Below are 11,359 nucleotides of genomic sequence, written 5' to 3' on the forward strand. Positions count from 1 at the left end.
TACTAATAACCATATTATTGTTTTGCCCCTACTTTTTAATAATATGGTTTTTATGTTCTAAAAGAGCAAGTATTTCCCATCAATATACTGATCTAATACACTCGTTCAAACAGGCGTTACTGCGCACTCACGTTTATCAATCGAATAATCTAATAACTGGCAATTTCAGACTATACGCATATGTAACAGGGTTTTATTGGTGATTCCCCTTGCCACTTTATTGTTAAGCCAATGGGTTTTTGGTTTTAGTTTTGTCTTGCCGTCACCTACTCAACATGGCATCTTATTGGCTGGTTTGCGTAGCTTGCTTACGAGGGAGGATGTTTCATTAGAATCGTCCCAGTGAACAAGCACCAAACCAGCGGTAAGTTGTTGGTTGCAAAGCACTGTACATCAAAAGTGATTTTTATACTCCCAAGTGATGATTTAAGTGTACAATTTATATACATTTGTTTGTAAATGTTATTCGAACATCACACATAAGATGCAATGTTTTTTGGAGAATATTGGTTGTGCATTTTGGTTGTAAAGAATTCCCGCCAGTACTAGCTAGCAACTTACTGTGTCTGGTGGGGGGGGTTCATATATTTTGTACAGTGCGTGAGTGCAGAGTTGGATGGTGAGCCGTGCATTGCATGACGTGCAATTTTGTGCTGTTCCTACCAGGTACATTGTTAAAGATATTATTTTGTATATTGTAATTGTATTATTATGGTAACTACATGGCCCAGTGAACAAGCACCAAACCAGCGTGCGTGAGTGCAGAGTTGGATGGTGAGCCGTGCATTGCATGACGTGCAATTTTGTGCTGTTCCTACCAGGTACATTGTTAAAGAATAAATCTCCATGACGGGTGCTACATGTTGGAATTCGTGTCGAGGATTGATTGTACACAACGCAAGAAGAGTACTGTTACAGTGGTGCCGTGACCGTTCTTCTGGATCGGATCATCCTTCGCTGGATTTCCATCTCAGAACTTCGCCGTGGTTGCCTTTGAAGAACCAGATAAGACGTTGCTGGTGCAGTATAGTGCGATATCGCATTTCGCCACAAGAGGGCGCCATCAACGTTTTATTATCGAAATTGATGATTTCTCTGGCTGAGACACTTAACAGATAAACGATATAACTTTTGTGTTACTTGTTTATTTGAAATTCTAATGTATATCTGATATGAGTAGGGTGAGTTTTACCTGTGTACTAGATATAGGTTAGATTTTGACGTGAGGTTAAAGAAAGAAATATATATATGCATTTTTTTTGCTAGTTACATTTTTATTAGTGTGTTGATTTCCCATTGTTAAAATGGAAGGTGTTGGGAGGGGTAGGGGTTTCCTGTCATTTAATCTGTCACCATCTGTTGGTAGGGGTTCAGGCAAAATTCCAGTTGCTTCTACACCTATGCCTAAACTGGAGGGTTTTGGGAGTTTTGATGATAGTGTACCCATGGAAACGCCCAAGGATGTGTATGACAGAGTTTTGCCAAATACAGGGAGTGGGGAGGTCTCCATGGATTTCATAGCAGACATAGTACAGCAGATTGGTCATTCCATTGGGGAGAACATTGCCTCCTGTTTGGAGTCAAAGGCAATTGTTGGACATGTTGGGGACAATGTTATGGGGAATGCATGCAGCTCTAGGGGTTTGGATGTGTCAGGCCTGAACCTGGTATTGAAGTCTGATATCAGGGAACCAGTGTACTTTCGGGGGGATGGCTCTGAAAAGTGCACAGTGCATGAGTGGGAGGATATGGTCATGGTTTACATGCGTAAGAGGGGCGTATCTGTGATGGACCAAGCTGTTGAGGTTATGGGTAGGCTTATGGGAAGGGCCCGTGATGTTGTTAAAGTGGGCATACGCAGCAATCCCTCCGTTGATTTATCTAAAGGCCCGAGTCCCATCTTTGACATACTGAAACAACATTTTAGTGACACTGCTTTTTCAAGCATGCCCCTCGCTGACTTTTATGCCACATTACCTCTGACTGATGAACAACCATTTGAATATTGGCTCAGACTGAACAGGGCTATGGAGGTTGCTGAAGATTGTCTAAAGAGACAGAAAAAAAGGGTTGAAGACCCATCTCGTGAGCTCACAGTCATGTTCATCAGACATTGCCCTAACGCTGAACTGTCCCTTATCTTTAAGTGCAAGCCATTACAGCAGTGGACTGCTGCAGATGTTCATGAGAGGCTGGATGAATACAGGAGGGAGCAGAGGTACTCTCACTTATCTAAGGTGATCCCAGCCATCACAACAATGAAGCAGGAAGTTGGTGCTGTCATGCCGATCACCATGCCTGCTGTGAGGCCCATCATGGAAGTACCCAATACGTTGCCTTACCCAGCCCAGACTATTCAGGGCTCAGCTGAGCCGATGGAACGTATCCTTGCAATGCTGGAGCGTGTGCTGGAGCAGAGACCACAACAGTCTGACCATAGGTTTCAGAAAGGGAATAGGAGCAAAGTGAAGTCTAATGGGCCATGTAACGTGTGCGGGGATGCTGGACATGATACTTACTTTCACTGCAGGGCCAATCACCTCTGCTTTCTTTGTCATGTAGCTGGCCACGCACGCTCTCAGTGCCCCAAGGCCGCAGCTCTGAGCACAGCTGGTGGAGTCCCTACAGTAACCACTGGTCAGCTCCCGGAAAACTAGTAGGCCTGCATGTAGAAGGGGAGAGTGTTGGGCCTTTTGTAGAGTCCCCATCGGTGAGAGCTGTTGATTTGGAGTCTGTATATAAAAGTGTTTGTGACGAAATGGAGACTGAGAAGAGTATCATAATGCAGAACACACAGAGGCTTTCCGCACATGATGATTTATTTTATGCCAAGGTGTTAATAGGAGGAGAAGTGGAAGTGAGAGCTATGCTTGACAGTGGATCCATGGCTTGTACCTTGAGCTCTAGGGTCTTACCTGAACTGTTGCGTGCAGGAGTGTTGAAAAGTCCATCATTGAGTCCTACAAAGGTAGTCTTGGTTGGTTGTGGTGGGTTGAAGACGAGGCCTTTGGGAGTATGTGAGCTGGAGATGGAGGTGTACGGATGTAGAGTTGCCGTGCCTACACTGGTGGTTGAAGGCCAGAGTGATGACCTCATCTTGGGCAGCAATCTCCTAAAGCACTTGATTCGCCACCTGAAGACGGATGGAGATCTCTGGAAGAGGGTTTATACTCCTGTGTGTGACGGGGGTGAGGAGAGCAAGCTAATCAATATGATGGCTAATGTGGAGAGATGGAGAGACAGTGAAGTACCTGACAAAGTTGGAACTGTGAGACTAAAAGGGGCGGTGACTCTAGAGCCTATGCAGGAGCACTTAGTCTGGGGCAGACTACGAAACACTCAGAATCTATCAGCGGGCAGTGCTGTTCTCATTGAGCCCAGCAGTTCAAGGTCAACACCAAGGTCAATACTGGTAGGGAGGACAGTAGCTCTATTGCGGGGGGATGGGTGGCTCCCTGTTAGAGTGATAAACCCTTCTCAGAAGACAGTGACTTTGAGACGAAACGCCACTCTAGCCGATGTCTTTCCTTGCATGGCTCTAGAGGACTTTGACTGTTCGTGTGTGAATGATGATTCATCAGCAGCTTTGCAGCAGCAAGTGCAGAGAACGGCTGATATACTCACTGACTGCCAAGATGACTTGACACTGACTGATGACGGTTCCAGCCAACTTCACGATACTGACGGACCTGACAGTTCAAGCGATCCTGAGGTCTTACGTGACTTAGGTTTGACTGATATTGATGTCGACTCCTGTCAAGCGTCTCCTGCTGGTAAGAAGAAACTCATCCAGCTCATAGCTGAGTACCAGTCTATTTTTTCCAGGCACAAGTTGGATTGTGGAAAAGCTTCCGGATGTCTTCACCGCATTCAACTGAGTGATGAGAAACCCTTTCGGATGCCCTACCGACGCCTTTCACCAAATCATTATGAGAAACTCAAACAAGCATTGAATGAGATGGAAGAACGTGAAATCATAAGGAAGTCTAGTAGTGAGTTCGCCTCTCCCCTTGTCCTTGTATGGAAGAAGTCTGGAGACCTGAGACTCTGTACTGATTTTCGTTTGCTCAATGCTCGCACCATCAAAGACGCCCACCCACTCCCTCACCAGGCTGACGCACTGGCTGCTTTAGGTGGAAATGCCTTTTTCTCGACAATGGACCTTACCTCTGGCTACTACAATGTGGAAGTGCATGAGGATGACCGAAGATTCACAGCTTTTACGTCGCCATTTGGATTGTACGAATACAATCGTATGCCACAGGGGTTATGTAATAGTCCTGCAACCTTTATGAGGATGATGCTAAACATCTTTGGAGATCAGAACTTTCTTAGCCTGCTGTGTTACCTTGACGATGTCTTGGTCTATGCGCCCACTGAAGATCTGGCTTTACAGCGCCTGGAAATGGTTTTTGAGCGTCTCAAGGCTCACAACCTGAAGTTGGCGCCAAAAAAGTGTAACTTTCTGCAGAGGTCTGTGAAGTTTCTGGGGCATATCATTAGTGCGGATGGTGTAGCTACAGACCCTGAGAAGGTGAGGGCCATTACAGGAGTAACAGAAGCTGATCTAATGGAAGATGGCACTGACATTCCATCTCAGAAGAAATTGAGGTCATTCCTTGGGATGGTGGTGTATTATCAACAGTTCATTGAAGGTTGCTCGACCATTGCAAAGCCTCTCTTTGGATTGACTACTGGACACAAGGCTCCACGCTGGAAAAAGAAGCGACGCTCACCTGTCAGGAAGTTGACGGCTGCCGACTGGACAACAGAATGCAGACAGGCCTTATTCCAGCTAAAGCAAGCCTTACTGGACCAGGTTTTGTTGGCCCACCCCAACTTCGAAAAACCCTTTCTACTCTCGGTGGATGCGTCCAGCAATGGCTTAGGTGCTGTGCTGTCCCAGGTGCAGGAACAGGGAGCTACAGCGAGACCTATAGCCTTCGCGAGCAAGTCCCTCAGTTATGCGCAGTCGAGGTATCCTGCGCACAGGCTCGAGTTCTTTGCCATGAAATGGGCTATCTGTGACAAGTTCCACCACTGGCTACGGGGACAGCAGTTCACGGTATGGACGGATAATAATCCCTTGACATACATTCTGACCAAAGCAAAGCTTGATGCTTGTGAACAGAGATGGGTCGCCAAGCTGGCACCGTACGAGTTTGACATCAAGTACATCCCTGGAAAAATAAATGTTGTTGCAGATGCTTTGAGCAGAGAGCCCTTCGTACGACCCAGTGCACTCCATCGCCTGACAAGGGTCCCGTACGAGACCTTACTAGCTGAAGCCGACGCTGTGCGCACAGACAGAGTGCAAGATGTGTTTCGCTGGTCCAGCCACCCCTTTGACAAATCCTCTGACTCCAACGAAGTGGTCATTAGCTGTCAGGCTACTGTTGACCCCCCATCTGGTGCTTTATCAAGACATGAAGTTGCAGCTGTTCTTCATTCACACAGGTGCTGGGGGGATGAAGTGGGCTCACATGCACTGCTGTTGCCACAGCTTCCACAGGCTGTTATGCCATCAGAGCAGACCGATGTCGATGTTCTGCCACACGACCGACTGATGAGTAAGCAGCGTGATGACAACGTGATCAGCAGAGTGATCTTCTTTGTGGAGAGGGGGAGAAGGCCATCCCGGAGAGAGCGTTCCCATGAGACTGTTGAGGTTTTGTGTCTTCTCAGAAGTTGGGACAAGTTGACCATGAAGATGGGTGTACTGTATCGAGTTTCAAGGAATGTGGTTACAAAGAGGAAAACGTATCTGTATGTGGTTCCAGCCTCCATGAAAGCAATGGTGTTGAAGGGTGTCCATGATGAAGCTGGTCACCAGGGCCAACAGAGAACAGTCTACCTGACAAGACAGAGGTTCTTCTGGCATGGCCTGGAGAGGGAGGTAAAAGCATATGTGAAGTGCTGCAGGAGATGCGTCGTGAGCAAGACTCCTGAACCGGAAGCAAGAGCTCCTCTTGAGAGCATAATAACAACTGAGCCTCTTGAACTAGTGTGCATAGACTTCTGGTCTGCAGAAGATTCTTCAAACAAGTCCTTGGATGTGCTCGTTGTTACTGACCACTTTACCAAATTGGCTCATGCCTTCTTGTGTCCAAACCAGTCTGCTAAGTCAGTAGCTCATCAGTTGTGGAACAACTATTTCTGTGTCTACGGGATGCCTCGCCGTATACACTCAGACCAGGGAGCCAACTTCGAGAGCGCTTTAATAGCCGAACTGTTGAGTGTTGCAGGTGTTCAGAAGTCTCACACCACGCCGTACCATCCGATGGGGAACGGGTCCTGCGAAAGGATGAATAGGACGTTGGGAAACATGATCCGGGCCCTGCCAACGAGAGCAAAGCACAGATGGCCTCAGGCGCTGAAGTCCCTCACGTTTGCGTACAATTGTACAATCCACGAGACCACAGGTTTTGCCCCTTTCCTGCTAATGTTTGGGAGGACGCCAAGACTGCCTGTTGACATAGTCTTTGGCTCTGTCATAGAGAACCCAGAAGTTGTCGACTATGACCAGTTTGTTCAGTCTTTGAGGAGAGATCTGAAAGAAGCCATGAATACAGCACAGGCATCTGCAGCGAAGCAGTTGAAGAGGCATGCTGACCTTTATGACAGAAGAGTCAGAGGAGCACCAGTGGAGATTGGTGATCGAGTGTTGCTGGCTAACAAGGTGGAGCGGGGAAAGCGGAAGCTCGCTGACCGTTGGGAGGATACTGTCTACCTTGTCACTGGGTTGAATGCTGACAGCCACACTTTTAAGATTCAGAACAGCTCCACTGGACGGGAGAAGACGGTACATCGCAACCTGATAATGCCAGTCAACTTCCTTCCTCTTCCCCATGCTGCCGTTGATGAGGGAACAGACATGTCTGGTTTAACAGAGTCTGAGGGCATGAATGACAGCCTTATGGTCTCAGCTGCCATGGACACTGCAGTGGATGATGATGCTGAGTACAGAACGAGAGTGTGGGTGTCAGAATTGCCTTCTGAAGGAACAGGTGACACAAGCCTGGAGGGTGATGTGCGATCCTTGGATGCTCAGGATATTCCACCTTTGGATTCTGTGGAAGATATACTGCAGCTGGAAGTTCTGCCTCGGTCAGAGAGTCTTCAAGAATCTGACCGAGACCGTAACAGTGTAGTGAGTGAGCTAATTGACCAGTCTATTTACGATATCCGTACTGACCTACCAAACTCGGACCATTCCTTACCTGATCAGTTACAGACGGACTGTGTTGACAGTCCCACTATTGCAACAGTACACAACACTGTTACCCCTTATGCAGTTGAAGGTAGTCAGGGTCGTATTAGGTCAAGGGCAGGAAGACTATTTAAACCAGTGTCAAGACTGATTGAGATTATGAATCAGCAGACAGTTAGCTCTTGAAGGTTTAATATGTGAATAGAGGGTCAATGGTATTGGCATCTTTTATTTGTTTTGCTTTTACATCATTGTGACCATGATTAGAGGTTGCAAGATGGTAATGTGACGGATATGATCAACTCTCTTATGGTAGTTTATTTTATTACTTGGATGTTTTAAAGTCACTGAGTGTACTTAACATGTAACAGGCATGTTTACCTATGAGGGCTAAGGGGATTGATCAACCGCTTTTCACTCTAATTCTCAAGGAGAATAGTCTAATGACTGGAATATTTAGTGACTGATTTAAAGCAGGGTCTGCATCCTTGATATACACAGCTTTACCTTTTAGTTTCTCTATTAGGTAGTATAAAAATATATCAATTTTTTTTTTTCCTCTGAGTTATTCTGTACATATGTTGAGTGTCTCTGTATCTGGTATGTTTGCACAGTGCCGTTTTGTATTTTTTTTTTATTTTTCTTTGCAAGTGGAATTCAGTAGGGGGGAGTGTAACAGGGTTTTATTGGTGATTCCCCTTGCCACTTTATTGTTAAGCCAATGGGTTTTTGGTTTTAGTTTTGTCTTGCCGTCACCTACTCAACATGGCATCTTATTGGCTGGTTTGCGTAGCTTGCTTACGAGGGAGGATGTTTCATTAGAATCGTCCCAGTGAACAAGCACCAAACCAGCGGTAAGTTGTTGGTTGCAAAGCACTGTACATCAAAAGTGATTTTTATACTCCCAAGTGATGATTTAAGTGTACAATTTATATACATTTGTTTGTAAATGTTATTCGAACATCACACATAAGATGCAATGTTTTTTGGAGAATATTGGTTGTGCATTTTGGTTGTAAAGAATTCCCGCCAGTACTAGCTAGCAACTTACTGTGTCTGGTGGGGGGGGTTCATATATTTTGTACAGTGCGTGAGTGCAGAGTTGGATGGTGAGCCGTGCATTGCATGACGTGCAATTTTGTGCTGTTCCTACCAGGTACATTGTTAAAGATATTATTTTGTATATTGTAATTGTATTATTATGGTAACTACATGGCCCAGTGAACAAGCACCAAACCAGCGTGCGTGAGTGCAGAGTTGGATGGTGAGCCGTGCATTGCATGACGTGCAATTTTGTGCTGTTCCTACCAGGTACATTGTTAAAGAATAAATCTCCATGACGGGTGCTACATGTTGGAATTCGTGTCGAGGATTGATTGTACACAACGCAAGAAGAGTACTGTTACACATACACTATTCTAACCTTCATGGTGCGTTAAGAGAACAAACAAAAAACGTTCTTGGAACTGTCACTGAATGCTAAGAAAACTGAGGTTCGGTCCCTGTCAGTCTGCCCTCCGAATTCGCTACAACGTTCTGCTGTGTAGCCTAGGTAAACACCTTGCATAATGGCAACTATTAACGATCTTGTCCATGGTGCTTTACTGACATTAGTATTTCCCCCTTATGGAAACTATCCTTCTAGCAACTATAGGCTAGTAGGCTACGTGAGCACACCAAATAAAACACGATCCTGGAAAACGTGTGTATGTTCCATGTCAAGCTGCTCTCCAAATTCGCTACAACACCACTATTTTGCAGCGCATTATAAAATTATAGTGGCCCACTAGATTCAGTACCTTAACCTGTAGGCTAATCGTAAATTACAGTGGGAAAGTGAAAGTAAATTATAGGCCTATCCAACGGCTGCGGGATAAAATAACAATTAAGCAGGGGTTTTACGCATGTGTCTGTGGGAGGAGAGGCAACTCAACGACCACTCCGTCATGCGCAAATCAGATAATACGAGGCGCTGTTTGAATGTTTCATTACAATATATTCATGGATGCATTCTCCCCTTTTTTTTAAATAATCATTGATCTAAATATACTGCAAATTACTGCCCTGTAAGAGCTGCCCTGGTCAACTGTAAGTGGTGTTATTGTGAAGTGGAAATGTCTAAGAGCAACAAAGGCTTAGCCGCAAAGTAGTAGGCCACACAAGCTCACAGAAAAGGACCACCAGGTGCTGAAGCACGTAGCACGTAAAAATTGTCTGTCCTCGGTTGCAACACTCACTACGAGTTCCAAACTGCCTCTGGAAGCAACGTCAGCAAAATAACGTTTCATTGGAAGCTTCATGAAATGGGTTTCCATGGCCGAGCAGCAGCACACAAGCCTAAGATCACTATGCACAATGCCAAGTATCGGCTGGAGTGGTGTAATGCTCGCTGCCATTGGACTCTGGAGCAGTGGAAACGCGTTCTCTGGAGTGATGAATCACGCTTCACCATCTGTCAGTCCAACTGACGAATCTGGGTTTGGCGGATGACAGGAGAACACTACCTGCACCAATGCATAATTACTATTTAGTATTAACACTGGATGTGCAGATGATGTAGAGATACTGGGGTGCAAAAGAGCTAGAGGGTAAGTAATAATATGGGGATGAGGTAGTTGGGTGTGCTATTTACAAATTGTCTGTGTACAGTGATCAGTAAGCTGCTTTGACAGCTGATACTTAAATTTAGAGAGGGAGATATAAGACTCCTGCTCCAGTGATTTTTGGAATTCGTTTCAGTCATTGGCAGCAGAGAACTGTAAGGAAAGGCAGCCAAAGGAAGTGTTGGCTTTGGGGATGACCAGTGAAATGCTGGAGCGTGTGCTACGGGTGGGTGTTTCTATGGTGACCAGTGAGCTGAGATAAGGCAGGGCTTTACCTAGCAAAGACTTATAGATGACCTGGAGCAAGTGGGTTTGGCGACAAATATGTAGTGAGGGCCAGCCAACGAGAGCATACAGGTCGCAGTGGTGGGTAGTATATGGGGCTTTGGTGACAAAACGGATGGCACTGTGATAGACTACATCCAGTTTGCTGAGTAGAGTGTTGGAGGCTATTTTGTAAATGACATCGCCAAAGTCAGGGATTGGTAGAATAGTCCGTTTTACGAGGGTATGTTTGGCAGCATGAGTGAAGGAGGCTTTGTTGCGAAATAGGAAGCTGATTCTAGATTTAATTTGGGATTGGAGATGCTTAATGTGAGTCTGGAAGGAGAGTTTACATTCTACTCAGACACCTAGGCTTTTTTAGTTGTCCACATATTCTAAGTCAGAACTATCCAGAGTAGTGATGCTTGTTGGGCGCGAGGGTGCGGGAAGCAATCGGTTGAAGAGCATGCATTTCGTTTTACTACCATTTAAAAGCAGTTGGAGGTCACGGAAGGAGTGTTGTATGGCGTTGAAGTTTGTTTGGATGTTTGTTAGCACAGTGTCCAAAGAAGGGGTAGGCCCCTATGAAGGGAAATCTTAACGCTATAGCATAAAATTACATTCTAGACGATTCTGTGCTTCCAAATTTGTGGTAACAGTTTGGGGAAGGCCCTTTCCTGTTTTAGCATGACAATGCACCCGTGCAGCAAGCGAGGTCCATACAGAAATTATTTGTCAAGATCGGTGTGGAAGAACTTGACTGGCCTGCACAGAGCCCTGACCTCAACCCCATCGAACACCTTTGGGATTAATTGGAACGGCGACTGATAGCCAGGCCTAATCCCCCAACATCAGTGCCCGACCTCACTAATGCTTTTGTGGCTGAATGGAAGTAAGTCCCCGCAGCAATGTTCCAACATCTACATTTACATTTTACATTTAAGTCATTTAGCAGACGCTCTTATCCAGAGCGATTTACAAATTATCTAGTGGAAAGCCTTCCCAGAAGAGTGGAGGCTGTTATAGCAGTAAAGGTGGGACCAACTCCATATTAATAACCATGGTTTTGGAATGAGATGTTCGACAAGCAGGTGTCCACATACTTTTGGTCGTGTAGTGTATCTACACAAAGATGTTGTGTCTCAATCCAAAAGCAATTTAGATTATGGTACAAAGTAGTTGACTTTGGGTATTTCAAAATAAGAGTCCATATTACCACAAGGCCTTCATTTGACATACCACTGTTCATTCCATTTACAGTTCATTTAAGTTATTTTGATAT

This window comes from Salvelinus fontinalis, chromosome 31, assembly GCF_029448725.1.
Source record: "Salvelinus fontinalis isolate EN_2023a chromosome 31, ASM2944872v1, whole genome shotgun sequence".
Lineage (NCBI taxonomy): Eukaryota > Metazoa > Chordata > Actinopteri > Salmoniformes > Salmonidae > Salvelinus > Salvelinus fontinalis.